Source organism: Camellia sinensis, chromosome 12 (assembly GCF_055761805.1).
Source record: "Camellia sinensis isolate YWXY chromosome 12, ASM5576180v1, whole genome shotgun sequence".
NCBI lineage: Eukaryota > Viridiplantae > Streptophyta > Magnoliopsida > Ericales > Theaceae > Camellia > Camellia sinensis.
The window spans coordinates 26,948,455-26,971,632 of record NC_138972.1 but is presented as its reverse complement, the minus strand read 5'-3'; the positions used below and the strand labels follow the sequence as shown (position 1 = coordinate 26,971,632).

Here is a 23,178-nt window from a genome sequence, read left to right as displayed (position 1 = left end):
AGCGATAGTGGGTTCGGGATGTGAGCTTAATCGCAAATGAGAGAGGAGGATAAAAAGATATAGCCGTTGTTGGGTACCAAACACCCACCTCAAAATTCTAATAAAAATCCTCATAACCAAATTCTTTTGAAATTGTAATTCTAATAAATAAAAAAAAAATCAAAATTCAAAATTCTTTTTTAAATGTGTAATCAAACACACAATTTAAAATTTAATTTAAAATTCTTTTCAAAACTCATAACTAAACTCTTTTTAAAATTTTATTTAAAGAAAAATTTTAAAAAATATTTTTTTATTTTATGTTTTAAGATAATGATTTTATTTTTTAAAATATTTAATTTTTTTTAATTTCAAAAAAAAATTGGATGGCCATATATATCTAAACCATAACAAATTATTTGGCCAATACTTAAAAAATAAGGACAAATTACAAACACCCCCTCGAGGTTTGGTGAAAATACAAATTCCCCCTGAAGTTTGAGAAATTACATCCTGCCTCCTGAAGTTTATATTTCCATAACAAATTGCCCCCTGAGGTTTTTATTTTCATACAAATTTCTCCCTAATTTGATATGCAAATTTGACCTTCAGGGAGCGATTTGTAATTTCTCAAACCTTAGGGAGAATCTGTATTTTCACCAAACCTCGAGGGGGGTGTTTGTAATTTGCCCAAAAAATAACAAAAAATATTTTTCAATAAAATAAAAAAATTAAAAAATATATTTTGATTAAAAAGTTTTTGAATTGAGTTTTTAGTTTTGAGTTATATATTTGGTTATGAGTTTTAAAAATAGTTTTTGAATTGAATTTGGAGTTATGTGTTTGCTTATGATTTGAGTGTGGAGTTGTGTTTTGAATTTAAAAAATTTACAAAAATGAAATAAAATATTTAAAATGAAAAATAAATTTTTCTTAAACATTTTTAAATATTTAAAAGAAATAAATTCGAAAAATTTCAAAATACAACTCAAAATTCAAAAATTTAAAACTCAAAAATACAACTTAAAACTCTTTTCAAAACTCAAAATTCTTTTCAAAATTCACAATTCAAAAACTCAAAAATATTTTCAAAACTCATAACCAAATAAATTTTTATTTTTTAAAAACTGAACTCACAACTCCACACTTAAAATCACAATTCTATATTTAAATCATAATTATAAAATTAAACTAAACGGATTTTACCCTTAACTCTTACACTACTAATATGCCTTGCAGATACTCTCTCTCTCTCTCTCTCTCTCTCTCTCTCTCTCTCTCTCATACAGAGATGAAATTAGGATTTTATTACTACAGGGGTTAAAAGATAAATAATATTTTTTTACCGTATAGACAAATACACATATATGTGCAATATGATATATAATTTATATATATACACATAAAAAAATTTAAATATCATATTAACAATCCCTAATAGAATGAATAAATTTTTTTCTAGAAAAATAACAGAGAATAAAAGATGAGAAAGGAATGAAGTATATATCTTTTATACTAAGATGCTATTTTATTTATAAAATAATACATACATATATATATATATATATATTTAGAAGTACTACGGAAAATAAAATTTTCACAGAGACAGAAGGGTCATGACCCCTCATAATCTTCTCCTAGTTCTATCCCAGCACTCATACACTCACTTCATTCTTTTAATAAAAAAAAAATTATCTTTATATTTTTAAATTTATTTTATTTTATTAAAATATATCTAATATTTAATATACAAATTCTATTTTTATAAAATTGATATTGTTCTAAAAATATATTTAAAATTTTAAAATGCAACTAATATTTCACATATTTAATAAAAATTTAAATTAATAATCTAAAATATATAAAAATTTATAGAATTAAAATAATTTGTATGACTTAAGTTAATATAAATAATAAATTACTTTTCTAATTAATATATATATATATATATATATTGGTAGGAGAAAACGTTTAGAATAATACAATTGTAAATAAAAATATATTAATTCAAACCACGCAAATAATAACTCAAACCAAAATAATAATATAATAAAAAAAATAGGGGCCATGTTTGATCTCACACACAAAATAAGACTTACACCCACACAAACTAAACTTACACTTCACATAGACTAGACTTGTATCCCTACGCATATTAGACTTACACCCCACACTCTATATAGATTAAACTCGTGTCCTACATAGATTAGACTTGCATCCCTACACAGATTCAGCTTGCACCCCTCACAAATTAAACTTGCACTTCACACTAACTAAACTTTCACCTCCACACAGATTCAACATACACACCAACACAGACTAGACTTGCACTACTACACAGATTTGACTTGCACACCCTACGCATACTGAATATGCATCCCTACATAGACTAAGGTCTCGTTTGGCAAGTGGTGATTTTAGTCAAAAAGTCACTAAAAAAATCAAAAAATCAACAACTTATACCAAAAAGTCAAAGATTTCATTTTCCTCTCTATTTATTGCACATCTTTTCATAAAAAAACCAAAAACTCATCCCAAACATTCTAGTTTTTTTTTATGTCATATTTTAGCCAAAAAGTCAAAAATTACTAAAAAAGTCTGTTCCCAAACGAGGCTTAAACATGCACCCCACACAAATTAGATTTGCACCTTTACACAAATTCAATTTGCACCCTTCATAGATTTAATTGCACCCTACACAGACTAAGCTTGTACTCCCATATAGATTTGACTTGCACGCCAACACAGACTAGACTTGCGCAACTACAAAGATTTGACTTGCATACCACATAGACTAAACTTGCACCCTTACGTAGATTCGACTTGCATGCTAACACAGACTAGACTTGCACCACTACATAGGTTTAACTTGGACACCACACATACTAAACTTGCACCTACACATAATGAACATGTACCCCCACACATAATAGACTTGCACCCTACAAAGTACTTTAAAAAATATATATACATCTGAGTTATTTATAAATGAAAAAGATATTACAAAAATATTTATAATATTTTATATTATTTTTTTAAAATTAATTTTTAAATAAAAAATATTATTTTATCTGTGAAGAAAAAACGTAGAGACTAATAAAAATATTAACTCAAATTATACAATTAATATAAAAATATTATTCAAACATACAAATATTATTTTAATTAAAAACAAAAATAGAATCATATGAAAATGAAAAAGATATTTTTTTTATCAAGCTACTTTTAATTTTTTTTAAAAAAAATAAAAGACAAAATTTAAAAATTCAACCAAACAGTTTACGTTTCAAACTTAAAATTAGTTTAAAAAAATTAATCGTACAACATATTTCAATTTTATAAATAGTTGTAAAAATTAGTCACGGGGAAAAAAAAATCACATAATATTGTAGACACCCCATTTTGACCGGCCCTAAGACTTGGGCGCTTTCTTTTGATTACCTGATGATGACAATCAGAATGTGAAGAAGGGGTATACCTCATAGAATAGAATCTCCCAAACTTTTAGGGAGAAGGGGTACCTGCTGAGCACAATCGAATTTGTTATGGGGCCAAACAGTATCACTTTGGTGCTCTTTAAGCCCATTTGGTGCTTTTTAAACCCCATTTTATTTTTGGCCACTTTGAGGCAAAAAATATATAATATTTATCATAAAAATATATAACAAAAGCGCATATGGTTTACATATTTTAGCATTACCCTAACAACATTTGCATGTGATGTCTCTTGTTATTCATAGCCCTTTCAGACCGTCATGTAGAAAAGATAATGAGAAAGAAGAGAATTTAGAAGTGGACAACTAACACGAGATATCGTGGATTAATATATATATATATATATATTTCACTATTGCGTTATTTCAATAAAAAAAAGACGATGATAGTTAATTTTTTTTATACATTACATAGTTGTACCTTATAAAGAATGACTTTTATGTATAAATTGAAAGAGATATTTATATGGTGTAATCAAAAGCTTCTTAGAAATAGATATACAGATAACGACCCTTTGCTAAGGGTGTAAAATCGGCCTGGCTTGGCCCGTCTAGCTTGGTCCTGCTCAGGCTCTTGCCAAAAATTAGGGTCAGATCGGGGCCAGTCCAGTTCAAAAAAATTTAGGCCTAGGCCCAAGTCCAATCCTAGGGTTAATCAGACCTCGGGCCTGGGTTTGGACTTGGTCTTGGGCTTAGCTTGCAAGTGATGTTGGGCGTCAGACGGTTTGGGCCTCAAGTTGGGCTGTTCAGGCTAGGTCAAACCCAAAAAAGCATGGACCTAGCCCTAGACTAGGGGGTCGGGTTGTGTCGAATATCGGGCCAACAGACCATTTTTACACTCATTCCCTTCCCCCTCTCCTTATTTATTTTGCTTTTGCTTTAATTTTAATTTTTTTAATTTTTTTAATTGTTTTTTTTTGCTTTTATTTATTTATTTGCAAAAGTTAGTGATTAATTGTTAGATTAACACCATGGAGAACTCACACCCTCTCCTTGATTAGATTAATGGTTAAACCAATGACTTGGTACGAATACAACCAAATACCATTAATCTTATCTTCCCATCTTTCAATTTTTCTTTGGCAAGTGATTTTTTTAGTAAATTTTTTAAGTTAAAATATGATGTGAAAAAATTAAAGTAATTGGAAAATTAAAGCACTTCAATTTTTTTTTTTAGAATAAATGTGTAAAAGAAATGAAAAAGAATTTTAAAATTTTTTATATGATTTTTTAACTTTTTTATTTTTTTTCAATATGTTTTTAACTATTTTAACACCAAACAATTTCTTTTCAATCACAAAAGCATTGCAAACATTATTTGGCTGATTTATAGTTAAATGCTATGCACAATAAAATTACAAGAAAATTTATAGTTGTGGGCCCTGCTAGATAAAGAAAATTCTGCATTATTAAATGTACAGATTTGGTTTTTCCCAAGTCAGTAATGATGCATCCCTTTAATTTGGGAGTTCTAAAAGAGCACTAATAATGTGAGAAATAAAAAAAAAGAAGAAAAAAACCAAAATCAAAAATCACATCACATGAGACCTACACACCAATTAAAACTATTAAAACTCTTAATTTAGAGTTCCCAATCTTTTTTTCTTCCCCAAATACATAAGAATGTTTTGTTAATGATTTATAGTGGTGTTTGATTATCACGTGTATTGGTTGCCTTTTTTGTTTTTTATTTTTTTATTTGAGTGTAGTGGTCGTCTTTGTTTTTAAATTTAGTGATGCTAGCTTATGATATAGTGGTGATAGTAGTGAAACACATAAATGGACACATTAATTTTCAAATATTTAAGGGTTAGAATTAGAGATTCTTATGGTGTGATTATTTTTTTTAAAGGGTGTGTACACTAGTCATTTCTTGAATTTTTAGATGTTTAGGTCCAAATTAACATAATGTTTTTACAAGAAAAATGATATGTCACCATAATTTTTATATAAAATTTACTCTCAAAATGATGTAACAATGATAAAAATTACACCCATATAGCATTACTTATTTTGTTTTTATTGCAATATTTGTGTACAATTTTTTATTTTTATTTTTTATATAGCACTACTTGTTCTATAATATGAAAAAAGTATCCATATAATATTATTTTCTTTTCTATTTTTTGTTTTGCAAATATACATCTATTTTAATATTGATTGGGAAAATTATTGCAAATTTAATGATATTCTTTTTTTAATTTTTTTTTATAATTATAAAAATGTATATTTTAATATATTTACGTACAATATTTTCGCTATTTCCTTCCCCTCTCTTCTCATTTATTTTACTTTTTCTTCCATCTTCAACCCTTCTTTTTTCATTGTTTTTTTGCTTTTATTTTTTATTTTCTTATTAGCAAAAATTAATAATTAGTTATTAGATTAACATCTAAGGGAGTTGAACTCACACCTTTTACTTTTTCTTCCATCTTCAACCCTTCTTTTTTCATTGTTTTTCTGCTTTTATTTTTTATTTTCTTATTAGCAAAAATTAGTAATTAGTTATTAGATTAACATCTAAGGGAGTTGAACTCACACCTTCTCCTAACAAACACTAAATCTTGCCTCCTATTATACTCCTAAGAGTGTAACTCAAAATTTCTCCTTAAGAGAGACTTAGTGACCAAAGGACTAGCCACGCAAGTGGTTTAACAATAGTGACTACATTGGTACAAATACAATCAAATACCATTACTCGTCTTCCCATCTTTTAATTTTCTTTTGGGAAGCGATTTATTTTTAGTAATTTTTTTATTAAAATATGAAGTGAAAAATGAAAGTGTTTGTAAATGACTCTAATTTTTATTTTATTTTTTTATAGAAAATATGCAAAAAAATAAAAAATGAGTTTTTATTTTTTATATGACTTTTAAGCTTTTTGATTTTTTAATAAGTTTTTAACTATTTTAATACCAAACTTCTCCCCGATCACAAAGCATTGTAAATATCATTTCGGTCGTTTATAGTTTAAAGCTATGCACAATAAAATTACAAGAAAATTTATAGTCGTGCCCCTGGTTAGAGTAAAGAAAAATATTGTCGTCCTTGTTTGTCATCCTCTAAAAAAATTAAAAAGTCAAAAAGTCACTATCCTATTTAAGTCATATCATCTTATTTAAGTCATATCATCTCTCTATCACATCACTTCAAACCCAACCCATACCCAACTCATATTTTATAAAAAGTCAAAAAATGCACTTATTTAGAAGTCATATCACCTCTCTATCACATCATTTTAAACTCAACTCATATCCAGCTCATATTTTATAAAAAGTCAAAAAGTGCACTTATTTAGAATATCCCAAAAGTGTATTGTTTTGATTTTCCCCAAATATTTAGGTTGTATTCGGTTGATAAATTTTAGTAAGGATTTGAAAAGAAAAAGGAAAGTTCTGTGAAATGTAAATAAAATGTAACTATATTTTATTCGCATTTTACATACTTTTTCCCTTTCATTTGCTAAATCTCCAACCAAATTTATTAACCAAGATAACATTAGGAATGTTTGGTTAATGATTTATAGTTGTGTTTGATTATCACGAATAGTAGTGGTTGTTATTTTTTGTTTTTTTGTTTTTAGAATTGTGTATAGTAGTTGTCTTGGTTTAGAAATTTTGTGATCCTAGATTATGATATAGTAGTGATGGTTATGAACCAAATAAATGGCAGACATTAATTTTTATAGCTAGAGGGTGGGTCTAGCGGAAAGCTGAGGAGTTCGCAACAGCTAAATCACGATCTTCGGACGAGCTCATATTGACACAAGGCTGCCTATTTTCAATGCTGGGAGTGAAGCAAGAAAAATCTCTCATTTGAGGCCTTTCACAGCCATAATAATATCAACAAGCCTGAAACTCTAGTTAATAAATCAAAAGAGGGATGAACCTGAGAGATAATAAGAAGAGGAAATATCTTTACGCTTTACTAATATAATTATATAGGTTTTCTTACTTTCTTCGCATGCTTTCGGCGTCGTGTTCGTGTCGTGACATTTTGAATGTGTCAAAATTATCTTAATAATAACCTAACTCATGTATTATTTCGTGTTATTGTGTCATGTCATTTCTGATTTGTATTCGATTTGTATAGTATTAACGTGTCATGTAAAAATATTTTACCATAAGCTAAAAATATCAAGCGTACAGAAAAAAAAAAAAAAAATTCTTCACAATTTAATTTTTATGAAACTAATCTATATTGAATGAAATTATTCATAAGAATATTTGATTTCAATTCAATTTGATTTTCTTAATTTACAAAAACAATATCTTATTATTATATATATATATTTTTACTAAATTAACTCAAACAGTAGACAAATAAATTTTCAATTGAAAACAAAAACAAAACCTTTATTAGCTTTAAAATCCTATTTTACATGCTTTTTTCTTAGTTAGATGGAGTTATATAAGAGATTAAAAAATGTCATAACACCCTTTAATAGAAATAATATTAAATATGCAACTAATTTTTCATTATACCGATTATTCGTGTCAGCTTTGTTCTATACAAATTCGACAGTAATCCAACCTATTTAATATTCGTGCTAATGAGTCGTGCCATATACATATATTCATGTAGATTTGAATCGTATTATCATATCAAAAATTCATGCCTTAATCATGTAGTACAGTTTAATTTTAATGAAGTGTTCATGCCTTTTTGGGGGAGAGAGAGAGAGTGTGTGTGTGCGCGCGCGCACTGTGAACACATTAAACATCTATTAACAATATTATTCCATATATGCACATTGAAATCCAATAATACAAGCATATGCTTTGTGTAGTTTCCCACTAAAAATAAATGTACACATACAATTTCCACAAGACGAGGAGGTAAACCTTTTCCTACCACCTCTGGTTCATTTCCATGTCTCACTAAAATTAATTTCATAGATACAAAACAATTTGTATAAGAATACCATCAAACCTAGTAAATCCTCTCTGCAGTAGATACAGGATGCAAGAAAATGACAATAACAGTTATATTATCTTTGCTTCCACGTTCAGCAGCCTCGGTTGCCAATCTCTTTGAGCACATCCTAGGCTCTTTCACTGTGTCCTTTATTATGCAAACAATCTCTGCGTTGCTCATAACATCCCAGAGCCATCGCTAGCCATAACCTGACAGTCGAACACATATTGTTACTCTCTCTATAAAAATGTGATATGCTAACAAGTCACAACCATCCATCATAAATAAAGCAAAATTTTGAAAATGGTCTGATTACAAATGAAACATACATCATAAGCATTTGAATTAAATAAGAATTATTGGGAAAAGCATAAAGGTCGCAAAATTATCTAGGGTTTTACTTCCTACCCCCCTTTTCAGCCACTGTAATTTTTTTCAAAAGATCATTTTTTAGAGATCACTAAACTAAAAGAATATAACTCCAAGTTCAGAAATATGAGAAGCATGTGAAGGTAGGTGTTAATAGTTGATATTGGTAATATGACAAGAAGGTTGAATATGAAGAGATAATAAAAATAGAAAAGAGAGAAGAAAGAACACAAAAAGTTAATGTGGTTCAGTCAATCTTGGCCTACGTCCACACATACAAAGCCCTATGGGCTACATCTTTTATTCACACTACTTAATCCTCTTGATTACATGGTACACCATATATATAAAGTGGGAGATACAATCAAATCCCTTCAGTTATGGATCTTCATATATTCTAATATCTTTAACACTATAATGTTATCTCAAACTTAACTAGTCCCAAATATACTAGAGAGGTTATCTTCCTAATATTAGGTATGGACTGTCTCACTTTACATGTAGTTCTATGGAAGTTCAATCGTCAGAACACTCTCTCATTCTAGGCTTACTCCACACCCTCCCTGTATTGTCTTATTTCAATGCTTTGAAACCATGAGGTGTGAATGGGGAGGGAAGAGATAGGGCAAGGTTGCTAGAATTTTTTTTATTTTTAGAACCGAAAAACAAAGGCATAAACCATAATCGTTCAAATTGTGGTATACGATCTCTTTTGAATAAGTTTGATCTGAGTGCCTACCTGTGTTATGCACTAACAAACGAAAAGCATAATACAAATTAGAATAATTACAAGTCTGCCAAGATAATTTTTTTTTGATAACTCAGCATCTGGCCCACTAGACCGACTACTCCGGAAGACCAATCCCACCATCCACTAGTGGGGGGTCGGGGCAAAGTCCCAGAAATTGTTTGCACTTAGAAGATTTTGAAGGGAGCACACCCCAGGCCCAGGTCTTGACCACTAGGCCAACCCCTTGGGGTTAGTCTGCCAAGATACTTGTATTCTATTTTAACTGTAAACATAACAAAAGAATAAGGATTGAATTCAAGAAGCCTCAAAATGCTTCAAATGAAAGAGAAATTAGACCTATGGTTTAGTTTTGATATTGTCTATGATGCTTTTGTTGGTTGTGTTTTACAGTGATATATGTTTGATATTTCACAATACAAAATTAGTGAGTGGCTAGCAAATGATAAACTTGTACTTTGAATTGTCAATATCCTTTGGTGTTAGCTATTGGATAGCTTAATGAAATATGAGAATGTAACATGATTTTGTCATTAGTATTTGATGAATAATTCATTGCAAAAGGAGTACAAGTGTTTTAAAAGTTTTACATTTTTCCTGCTGTAATGATTGAGATTAAAAAGCTCCAAAATAAGTCTTTGATATTTGTTTTGTGATTAAATGTTCATTATCTAAATTATTTTGGAGTTAGAAAGGGTTTTGGATGAGTTTGAGATGCTTAACACGTGAAAATCTTAAAAACATTGAAGGTCTTGAGTCGACCTCAAATAAATGATTCGACCCTGAACTCCAGTTGTCGTGCAGATAAAAGGATTAGTCGACTCCTTGACAAAATAAATCGAATCCCTTAAGAAAAGTTCTGAGAGCTTCAGATTTCACCTAGATTCAAAATAAGTTGACTCCTTCGTCGCGAAATTTAAATTCTAAAATATGCAACAGCTACTTCGTTTCAACTGCTAGAGACGTATTTACTGCACTGGAATGACCAAAATGAGACGAAGGGCTATAAAACAAGATTTTTACATGTCTACAAACATGGGATGAAGGATCAAATGTAATACCCATCAAGATCTTTCAAGTTTTGAGCTTCAACTTCCATATTCTTTTGCTTTTGAGCTTTGTTGTTTAAATTCAACTCCTTAAAAGTTTATTGTTCTAAAACCTTGTGTTACTTCTTTCCCACATCATTCGTAAAAGGGTTTTTAAACTATTGGGATTAATGGAGTGTTTGTGGGAAACACTTGGAGAAAATCTTGTTCTGTAAGGCTACAGATTTCAAACTTCAATAATATATCTCAGGATTATTCAATTGTCTTGCTAATAACATTTCCAAGTACGGGACCTCCTAAATTGGGGGCCTACAAATTTCAAATTGCAAGAACATGAATTGTGCTATGATCATCCAGGCACTACAGAAAATTGTGTTTGGTAATGGCATATAGAACAAATGCTTTTAAAGTGATTAAAGCAGATGCAACTGCAGTTATTTAAAATTTCTGATTTCCCTGGAAACTATACATAAAAGTCTATTTAGAAGCCACAAATCCATTTATTAGTTTCTCGTAGCACACAAATAATAAACCCCAGATAACAGAAGATTATTAGATCAAAGGACCTTACCAAGTATTCATCTTCTACAAACAGTATGGTCTCAGTTATCTCAGGTTCTGCAATCATAGCAGGCTTCAGATCATCATCACCAATAGACCGCGTAACCTGTAAAAAATATGTGATTAATAAACTTCAAATTCAACCACAAATTATTGATTATTGCTTTCACATCATGTTGAATACTGGAAGCACGGGCAAAGAGTGGGGCTGGGCAGGGACCATGTGTTCCTGTTTACCCATCCTCTTCTTGTTTCTTTATTTTTTAAATCTAGTTTACAGAAATCTCATTAAATAGAAACCAACCTTTTGTTTCTAATTCATTATTTAGAATTTAAAAAATAAAATAAATAAAATATCAGCTATTAGCTCAGTGCTATCTCTTAATACCCAAAAAGATAAGGTGCAAGGTTCAGGCCCTCACAAGACATGAAGGAAAAATAAAAATAAAGGAATATATAACTTTAACAAATTAAAGAAAAAATGTTTGCCTACTGTAGGTGTGCTTTGTTGGTGGACATGCTAGCAAGTTTGGTTGAGAATTATGAATCTTCCTAACTCAACCCATTGTTGTATTTAATTTTAGCTACACCACACAAAGAACAAAAATCAATGTTTTAGGGTAAATTATATTAATATATATACATACATACATACATATATATACACATACGTAGGTTTAGAGAAAAGAAAGAGTTAGGGAATGAGTTAGACTTCATTCCCTTTTATATTGATAATTCTGATCAATTACAGGCATAATTCAAGCAACTAAAAAAGGAATAAATAAGAATACAATTCATTATTTTCCTATTCTAACAACATATATATTTTTAGGGTAAATTACAGTAAACCCCTCTCAACTATGACCCATTGTCAAGTTAAAAATCAATGTTTAAAATTCAACACTCAACCCGCTTATAGTTTTGTTTTGTAACTCTAAACCTCTTCTGTCATCACACCGGTAGTCATTTGGCATAAATGTATCATACTGTAATTAAAAATTTATGACTAAAAAAGCCTTATTATATATACATACATTGTATATATATACACAACCAGCAACTCTACATGGCCAGAAATGCCAAGCCATAACTAGAAACTCTCATGGCTAATACCAACTAGAGAACCCTTATTAGCCAAGCCATTATGATTTGATAAAAAAGTTTCACAGCAAAAGAATTGAGGGTTTTGATGGCGATACGTTGATTAGGTGGGGGGATTTTAGTGGACATATGTTGAATTAATATAGGGCTTTTAGTGTTGAGGGGTTTCAATGTGTATTGGGGTGTTTGATCAGTGGGAGGGAGGCTGTGGGCAAGGGGTTTCGGCTTGGTGGGAATCGAAAGGGGAGGTGGTGAGTGGTGGGGGAAATAAGGTGGTGGTGCAGAGATGGGAGGAGGGAGGAACAATGAAGGAGATGCCATTGGTTAAAGAAAGAAAAAAAAAAGAGTTGGTGTAGGCTGGAAGAGGAGTTGCATGTGGCGAGTGAGATGAAGAGAGGTGGGCCATTGTCTTCAACCACCGTTGCCGCCATTGCCATTGCCATTGCCATAAGCTGTTGTAGCCACTGCCAACCCCTCATCTCTCTCTCTCTCTCTCTCTCTTCAATGAGTTCAAAACCCCAAGCCCTTAAACAACACCCCTATATCCATTGCCACCCCCAAACTTCACTCCCTTTGTTGATCATTAGGTCCTGCAAAAATATGGGATTGTTGTGGTGATTCACAGTGGCTGACTTTACTCCCTTTGTCAAATGAATTTGTTGTGTTTGTTAATCGGAATTGTGGAGACACTGTGGAATTAAGGGTTTGGGATTGAATTGAGGTTTGGAAGAAATTAGGTAGTGGTTGAAGAAGATAATGGTAGTCTGGTAGCAATACAATTGAAGGGTAAAAGGGTAACTTAATAATTTCTGTTAACAGTGTTAATGACTTTTGCAATTCATATACTTCAAGGGGGGTAAGTGTTGCCTTTAAAACATTCAGGGGGCAACTCAAAAATAGTTGAGGGGGGTTTAACGTAATTTACCGTATTTTTTTATTGTACTGTTGTGAGCTGATTGTAAAGTGTAATGTATATACCTGAAAGTTGTACCCGTACTATTTCTTTTGTGTAATGTAATGGGATTTAAGTAGGGAGGAAAGAGAGTTCGGTGTGTGCTACTTTTATACACTAGGATTATAAACACACACACATATGAAGCAAGTCTTGTTATTGAAATTTAAATCATTTGCTTTGCTATTCGTTTCCATTTTTGTTGTTGAACCCTTGAACACTAAATTAGGCTTTAAAACATACATCAATCACCCTACTCTTTTGAATCAGTCTACATCTAATATGAACTTACAATAGAAGATCTCACTATTTTAACTTAATAATCTTAACTAGCCTTAAACCCTTAACCATCATGCCTTAGATTTCTAATCTGAAATTGGGGTGTGACAACCTACCACTGATTTGCCCCAAAAATCCTAACCTCAAGGAGCAACCACTCCTATTCACCAGTCTCTAGACCTCCAAAAGCCTATGCGCCCTCCGAGAGGTTGAGACTGCCCGAAAGACCTCTCTTCAGGAATTAAGAAGCTTCTTTTGAGCCAACAAAGGAACTTCAAATCCCAACATCAGGGATCTTTGCAGAGATCTACCCTTTTTTGCGACCCACATCTTCTTGCGATCAACCCCGTCAACAACCACATCGAATGCTTTGAGCCCAACTTGCATAATGTTCCTCTTCATGGTGACAACTGATGAACCCTCCATACAACTACCAGCCAATGCAGGACACAAGGAGCCTCCTCGCTACGCTCAGAAGCTAGAGTAGGATTCGAGGACCAACTCCTTACCTTTTATATTTTCGCTCATGTTTTAGTGATCATAAGTATTTTTGATAATCATAATGCTCAAGATATCCCTAGATATGGGTTGTAGTGGTGGTTCATGTGTCTTAACACTTGGTGCAAAAAGAATTTGACGAAACAAATAAGTTTATATTATATACTTCCTCACAATAGACAACCATATTAGAAGACAATAGTCTACACATTTTTCTAGAATATCGTTAAGCAAAGGATAAGAAGAAAACCTGGAGAGCAGCAGGCCCAACCCTCCACGTGTCAACTTGCCATTGGACCTGTCCCCCTTCACTGATAATACGTTCTCTCTCCTCAGGACAACTTGCAACATGATCCTACAGCGTCAAGTTGAATTAGTTGGAGAACAATTTAACCCATTTGGGTAAGCAAAGGAGACAATTTTTAATAAAATAAGTTAAAAAAAGGTCCATGTTTTATTCTAATAGAATGTTTCAACTACACAGTCATTTAGTTGATAAATCAAGTCCGATCTCACCTTACTTAGAGCATAAGCACTGCCAGCTCGGCATAGCATTGCCCTGCAATCGCCAGCATTAGCAACAAAAAGCTTGTTTCTGACTATAAGAGCCACAATGGCTGTGCAACCAGGATGCCAGTCTTTCTGAATAACTCCCTTAGATTTACGATGGGAATCCAATTCATTCCTGAATGCAACATCTGTCTTGACAAATGCTTCTAGTAATGCATCGGACGGACTGCATTGTTATCAAATACAAAATAAAAATATGTACTTCTTATTAAATACATTCATATATAGATTATAGAATGTAAAGAGCCCGCGAGAATAATAGAATGGAAGAAACCTTTTTATGGAACCAAGACTTTGCAAAAATCCTGGTAGAGCTCGAGCAGAAAACTCAGCAGCTGCTGCACCTGCATTTGATCTTGCCATTTTTATTGTAATCTAGAGCAACTAATGCACGACACATAGGCTATGTTTGGAAACAACCAAAAAAAATTATAAAAAAAAAAAGGAAAAAAAAAAGGAATTCTTCAAGAATTTAAACATTAATTTCTTAAAACTAATTTCCAAATAATTCCATTTTGTAATAGTTGGGCTTTGTAATGCTCATTATGTCATTCTGGTTTCATTAAGAAACACTTCAAGTGATGCCCAAGCAATTGTTTATTAATTAATATTGTGATCACCCACATGAGCTTTAGTTCTCATTAAAATCCACTGTTGCTTGAGTTTGGTACCAAATACACCAATAGGATGAAAATAAGTAGCTCTTAATTTATGACGCACCTCGATGACCATCAAAGATTCCAAACACATGGATATCCTTCTCACCGCACATATGGGGCATAAGAAAGTGAGTGTCCTCCGTTGTCTCCCTTCTCCCACAAGTACCGAAGGATCCCCAAGACAACACTGGATGGTGTGCTGAAGGATCAGTAAAAGGATCAGGCCAAATTCTGACACCAGAATCAGCTGCGAGACAAGATCTCTTTTCACCCTCAGTAAACCAGTTAATACTTTTTTGATAAGCAAGAAGGCTCGGGATGCCCTCATCACCAAGAGGGATAGAGGGGTCAACAAGTGCCTTTTCCTTTTCGTCTTCCTCTACTCTCTTTCTGCATTCCAAGATGGGATCAAGTTCCAGAATAATATCATCAAAAGAAGGCCTATTTTGGGGATTTGCATCCCAACATCTCTGTATCAAGGACGGGAAACCTGTTGGTGCAGACGAGCTGTGACCAGCAAGAGCAGGTCGCAATCCTTCAGACACCACGGCTGCTGTAAGTTGCTGTTCAGTACAGTTCATTTCCAGCACAGCGTGGGCATGCAAGCAGATCACATGATGCACAACCATGTTAAAAAGCATAGTTGATAGGTCAAATGATTAGGGGGCATTCAGTCAGATTAAGATGTAAGATATTATCTGTGAAGAATTGGACGTCCAGAAGAAACTTAACTTCGACAGAAACCTTTTTTTTTTAATACAATTTTTAGAATATGAAAATTATATGGGAAACCTGAACCCTGATAAGCAGTTATATGCATGAACATATGTGTGCTCATAAACTGAATGACAAGAAAAATGAGGAATGGTATGAGAAGTAATCTAGAAAGCAGGAAGAGAAATCCCACTAGATGTTAAATGAGATTGAACAACACAGAGTGGCTGAAAATGGGAGAGCTTAGCGTGGTGGTCAAACTACATGACCTTCAACACAGAGTGGCAGGAAATATACCCCAAGTCCCAGAAAATGAGTTCATGCCACGCTTGCCTGAAACTGCTGTGGTTAAACTGCAGGATTCAAGTGTTCCACTTGTCTTAATCACCATGGTGGTCAAACTACATGTCCTTCAACTCTGTGATAGTAACACTGTGCCATTCGTCCAATAGCCAAGTCAAAGAGGCAGGACTTATATATGCTGAAGTATTCAACATAGCACCTCGGAAGATTTTGTGGTTTGGTGGCTAGAGACTAAAGTGTTGATCACTACGACACCCCTGTGAGTGCCACTTAAGCCAGCCTTACTGAGAGAGAGATACCACACCATTGGACCTTTTGTGTGGATGCTCAGGGATCAAGGCAAATCCCAAGGGATTGATACACAGCCACATGTTGTGGCATATCCTAATGGAATACAGAAATATCTAGGAAATTTGTTATGGGTCTTGTGACCCCCCTCTTATAAATAGGAGTTAGCACCCCTTACATCACCAGCACTTTCGGGGCACGTAACATCAACATCAAGGAGGTGCCAAACTCCTCAGACATTTACTTCATCTATGCTATTACTGGCCCACACACATTTCTACACCTCCACTCGCAAGAGTGATAATTTAACAGCCATATAGCCATGTAAACAGTGAGTTATAGTAAAAGGAAAAAGTCAAACCTGCGCTTCTGCATGAAGATCAGTATATGGGACAACACCAGTAAGCAAAAGATAATGATCTATCAAATTTCATGTTTATATGAAATTATATAAAATAAATTCTTCTACATGTCATTGCAAATGATAATGATCTATCAAATCCCAAGTTCTACGACAAGGTAGGACTGTAAGAGAAATAAGCTGCCTAGATAACAAAGCAAAAGACTCGGTCTATACCTACTATCTAGCATTGAAATGTTATCCCCGAATCTAACAATATAAAGTACATGCATACCCTTCTTGTTATTACATTGCCACGAAATTTGTTAGATAAAGTGAATTAAGGCATTCATGAATGATCAAGATGACCAATCATTCTATTTGCTTTTCGACAAGTACGACATGAAAATAGTCAGCGCAAGAAAATAGTGTTTAATCCATTATTAGACACTCTAAGAAGTATGGACATGGACGAGACACGATAGAGATATGACATGGACACGCTAGCACAACAAATTTCAAAAAATGCAAGATGCAACACGTGAAGGACACCTGCAACTATATACATCTGACTTTTCATTATGTATCTCCTTTCTCAATATTTCAGGCGCCATATAAATGAGTGTGCCGACCATATTCTTTTTATGGAAACCACCAGTTGGCTTTCCAAATGACCTCCAGTTCTCCATAGAAACTCGTTTAAGATCTTTCTTATATTCTGCTAAACCAAAGTCTGCCAGATGTGGACGAAGGTTTTCATCAAGCTGCCAAAAAAAAAAAAAAAACAGAGGCACCAGCAGCATATTATTCAACCACTTCAATAGGAAACACAAAATCTTACCCACAAAAAGATCAGAAACAAAACAAAACAAAACAATAAGCTTATGTAGATGGCCTTTACAAGAATATTTGCTGGTTTTACATCCCTGTGTACAATCCCAAGTTTATGTAGATGTTGCAGAGCTTTAGCTGTAAAATAGGAAACATGATCATTATAACTTTAGTATAAACCTTATCATACGTTCATAAAACAGAGAATCAAAACAAAGGGATAGACATACAGCAATAAGCTTATCCAATGCCAGTACTCAGCAATCAATCTTTTCCTATGGGACCACATTACATCAAACCCCTCGTCGGAGAAAACCCATCTCGAGTTTGAAGAGATGTTTACGTTTCAAAAAATTGCTCCAAAGTTTCTCCTTCCTATGTACTCGGATTTAGCTTAGTTTGGTACTTTGGTTAGAAAAAATTTCAAGTGATATAACTCAAACGGAGAACTTTACTACATTCCGCCCAAACTCCCAAACAAGTAAATTGGTTTCTCACAGGAATTCCATCAAAACACATATGTGGTACCAAGCAAAGAGTAAACAAATTAAGTAATTGGACACAGATGAAATCCTCCTCATCATCATCATCAGCAGCAGCAGCAGCAGCAGCAGTAGAGAAGAAAGAGAGAAGGCAACATCAGTGACAGAGGAAAGATCCAACAACAGCTACAACAGAGAACAGACAGATCAGCAGTAGCAGGAGTAATAGCAGACGCGGGGAAGTAGATAATAGATTCAAAGAAGAAGCAGAGAATAGAAGCAACATCAGTGAAGAAGAAGAAAGAGAAAGCAACAGGGGAGAGGAAGAAGAAACCAGCTGGGAAGATGAAGAAGAAGAAAGCAGTAAAGAAGAGGAAGAAGAAGCGAAGCTAAGCTATGCAGAGAAGGAGAAAGAACCAGGGAAGATGCAGAAAAGAGAAGAATATGCAGAGAAGAGAGAGACAAAGGAAGCAGAAGATGTTGAGAGAAAGAAACAGAGAAGCAGCAGCGAGAGCTGAAACCAAAACAAATTTGGAATTTCTAAATTAATGAGACAAGTAATTTGAAGAGGTTCAGTAGTTACCATTAAATCCATAAAGTAATTCCAAGAATTTTCAGCTAAAACTTAAAGAGGTATCTAATTAGGACGTCTACCTAAGATGCTGAGTAGCAATACCAAATTTTAAAATTGGCGAGGTTTTTTTCCTTTTGGATGATGAAGAACCTCTCCAAGACAGGGTCTAGATGCCAGCAAGAGTTGAACCCAAAACATCTGAGTTTATATCTCACTCCTTTGACTACTAGGCTATCCATGCAGGTTAAATTGGTGAGATGTTGGAAATAATTTAGAAAAATTAATATTATTTGCATTATTTATTCATGAATGTTTTAAAAATTGAAATCATATTCCACGTTAGCTATTCCCATGTTTTACAGAAATTCAAGGATATTTATCAAAATTTTTGAAGAGCATTATGTCCATCGTGACATAAATACTTCATTATCATCACTCATATGTTTAGACATTCTTATAAATCTTGTGCAACATGCTAAAACTTACCAATAAGTTAATCTCTTTATTTTATTTTGGTCAATGGTCAATAACCTAATCTAAGTTTGGGTTCCCTTCTCTAGATGCATCAGGAATAATCTATTCAAAATTGACAAAAAACACTACTAATTCCTATATGTTGAAAAAAACAATACTTAAGAACACAACATGGTAGTAGATTGCACATCCTTAATCATTGACAACGTATGTTTTATGGAATGTGTGTAAAATCTAAGCCAATGCTATCAAAAGCGTGCTTAGGCACGCACCTAGGCACAAAGTGTAATAAGGTGCACCTGAGGGCCAGGGTAGGGTAAACTATAGCGGTAGGTAGGTCAAAATTGTCAGGTTTATAGTAAAGTAAAGTATAAAATTGTATCACTAAATTAATTAAGTTTAAAAGCAAGAATTCACACTCAAAACCCGATCCATTGCCATCCTTGAGGTGAGATGACATTAACGAAGCGCATCCGAGGCATGCGCCTATTTCAATTGCTCCTAATTTGTTAAAGACATGATATCAACCCTTCGATCAAATGAAGTCCATTGTAATTTCATTTGTTCCTATAAAAGCCTCTCGAATAAATAGAAAACTCCAACCTTAATCAACAAAATAAAGTTACATACCAAAGCATTTACATTTTGACTTTCATTTCACTTTTTAAAATTTTTTTATTACCTTTTTTCCCTCTAGACGGTGACAATCGTCAAATAGTAATTTGCAGCCTTAAGTGTTTATCTATGAAGCATGGGTGCGGGTACGGGTACGATACGGGTACACCGATACGGAAAATTCTTTAAAAAGTAGGGTACTAGTACGGCTGGGTACATCAATTTTTTTTAATTTTTTTTAAAATTTATAGCCAAACATCCAACATACAAATCAAAATTTCAATATCAAAACTAAAAAGAGAACAACTAACTTGTCTAAAAAGTTATACAATTATTTTTTTTTCTTTTTTGATTGTCTAAAACAGGATACAAAAGAGACCAAAACCATGACTCATAGGTAAAGAGTGTTGGAAATAAATTACTTGATATTTTCAAAATTGAAAGAATAATAATAAAGGTTGCAATAAATTCTAGCATCTGAGGGGAAAAAAAAAAAAATTCATTTTGCCGTACTGGTGTCGTACCCATGCCGTATCCACAGTGTACCCATGACGTACCCAAATGTATTTGCCGTACACGGCATGTATTCGGCGTACCCGGTACATGTACTGCTGTATCGGTACTCGTACCCGCACTCGGTAAGTACCCAGTACTCGTACCCAGTACTCGTACGACACCATTTTTGGAGTATCGTACTTCATAGGTGTTTATTGTTTAATGGCTTAATTTTTATAATTGTTATTATTATTTTTTTTGATAAATATTATTATTATCATTATTATTATTATTATTGCTAGGGGTTGTTGGAGTTTTGCTCCTGACACAAATCTATGATTTAAGTTACAATTTTACTCCTTCAATTGCATCAAAACAAAAACTAGGACTAAAATTTTTGTTTTCGTCCAGAATTGAAAAGATGCTTTGAAAACAATTTAGGTTCAATAGAAGGCTCTGTTTAAAGGATTTACTACATTTCTTTATTTATTATTTTTCCAAAAAAGACTAAATGTCCAAGAATTTCGAAAATTTATCATTTGTAATAATTGTGACAGAGCATGAGTAGTACCATTAGCAACACTCAAAGTAAAAAGAGGCTTCAAGCAAGAAAAACACCAATGGAAAGATTCACTATATAACTTTACAGTAGTTAGAAACCTAAACCTGAAATCTACACCACATCACTAACATGTCATCAATGTGAACTAAGCACCTATAAGAATCATCTCAAGTATTTCATATTACCTAAACAAATCATAACAGGTAATAAAACACTATGAGTCTATGAGTGTCATGTTCAGCCTAATCTACACTACTTATTTACCCTTAATAAGAGGAATTTTGCACATAATATCACAAAGAAAATACAAAGAATTTCAATGACCAGTAAGGAATTAAGGTTTACTTCACAAAATTAAAACAAACTCAAATGAAGCCAAGATCATCAAAGACATACCTAACTGGACTAAGATGGTGAGCACTTGATCAAAAGTTGGATTCCACTCTTCCACGTGTAGTTTCTCTGCCAAATTTAGGGACTCGTAGAATTTGAAGAAAAACATGTAATTTGGAGGCTTTGCATGTGCTGCAACCAATGTGGTGATTCCTAGATGATCTAACTTGCTTCATCATCACATCATATAACCAAATTGTCAAAAAAGAATTCTGCATATCACATGTAGACATTCAAATAAACAAACCAAATACACATACATAAACATCTACACACATAAATTCATATATAAGCGCATATTTTATACTATTATTAGAAGGAAACACCTTAATTGATGTCCCTGACAGATTTTTAGTATGCCTGAATTACCCCGTGCTCAAACATCTTTGGATTCTATTTTGATTTGCACAGAATGATAAAATGGTAAAACTACCTAAAACCACCTCAACATCCTTTTCCAGAACCAATATCCCTCTCCTCCCCCAAATGCATCATGGCCAGCCCCAACCTTGAGGCAAGACCACCAAGGGCCTCCAAATTTTAACAAAATTTAGGGGCCCTAATTAATTTTAACTCTTATAGCATTAGTAGGCTCAAAAATAAGGATTCAGTACAACTAATCTAAGTTCACAATCTAAACTAAAGGGTCCTTATAGATTATGCAAGCTTAATTAGTAATTTTGCATTAAAAAATGTGAGAAAAGTAATATTTAACTGATACACTGTTGTAGTTGGTTCAATTTTTATTTGGTATTATTTAACTGATACCTTTTTGTAAACTGAATTTGGTCAAATTATAAAACTAACAAGACAATATTCTTATCATTTTGAGCTCTCGCAATGATTTTTCTTCGTGTCTTAATTTGTGTAAGTTAAATTTTAGTAATTATATCTGCAAGCTAAATTTGTGTGGGTAATAGCAAATTTAAATATATATATATATATATATAAAATGTAAATACTTACTATTTTACATGCAATTTTTTTAATGATTATATATAAAAGGCTCCAATTTCAAGAGTCCTCTTAGGGCTCCAACAACTCAGGGTAGGTCTTGATCATCGCACTATAGTTGGCTACTTACATAGTGAGACACACACACACATGTATATACACACAAAAAGGGGTTTTGCTAATTTGGAATTCACGTAATGCAGAGATAGAAAATGAGAAAAGGTGGAGAATATTTGTGTGCTAAATAGGACAAAATGAGCTACTGTATATATGGAGAGAGAGAGAGAGAGAGAGAGAGAGAGAGTAGAAATGACCATCGCATTTGCAATTCCTTGTGGAATTTATCAATGTGATCAGAGGTAGACAAAATGGGTTTTTTCATAGCAACCTTGTTTCCATCCAAAACAGCTTCATAAACCACACTTTCTGCTCCCGAAACAGAATGAATACACACCAATTCAGTTTCACATTCACAACAACAAAGCCAATGTGAGAGCAAAGCCAAAGAGGGGTACAAATTAAGGGCCACAAATTAAGCTTTCTCTTTGAATTGCAATTGAGAAACAAAAAAACAAATACACACATATATATATTGATTGATACCTCGAGCAATTGGGTTTAAGAGAGAGGAGGAAGAAGGTGGGAGATGCAGAGGAATTGAGTCGCTCCGGCAGCAACCCCGAATGCATGTGTTTGACTCCACAATCTCCACCCCCATATCTCTCTCTCTCTCTCTCTCGCCTCTCACCCATGTATATATTTATATGTTTATGTATATGTAGAAGAGGGTGCAAAAACGAAGCTTCGGGTTGGGCTGGGATGGAGAGGATGAAGATAGATTATTTTGGTAGGTCGGTTAAAAAGTTGAATTTTTATTTTATTTTATTAAAATTGTACGAGCACGAAATAATCTGTCTCGTATAATTCTGTTGATTAAGTTTACACTCCTTCAAACGTAGGCCATCGGGACTACCGAT

General features: G+C 33.0%; 1 pseudogene across 1 annotated transcript; it reads right to left on the bottom strand.

Moving 5' to 3' along the window:
* Positions 1 to 8,195: 8,195 nt before the first annotated feature.
* Positions 8,196 to 22,648, bottom strand: LOC145804415 (protein kinase and PP2C-like domain-containing protein; annotated as a pseudogene). The gene is made up of 11 exons (XR_014346088.1): positions 22,516 to 22,648; positions 21,251 to 21,417; positions 17,723 to 17,790; positions 17,363 to 17,585; positions 16,843 to 16,901; positions 15,238 to 15,775; positions 14,792 to 14,861; positions 14,464 to 14,683; positions 14,198 to 14,302; positions 11,128 to 11,223; positions 8,196 to 8,599 (listed from the first exon to the last, which is right to left on the bottom strand). The product of XR_014346088.1 is annotated as a protein kinase and PP2C-like domain-containing protein (transcript).
* Between the last annotated feature and the right edge of the window lie 530 nt (positions 22,649 to 23,178).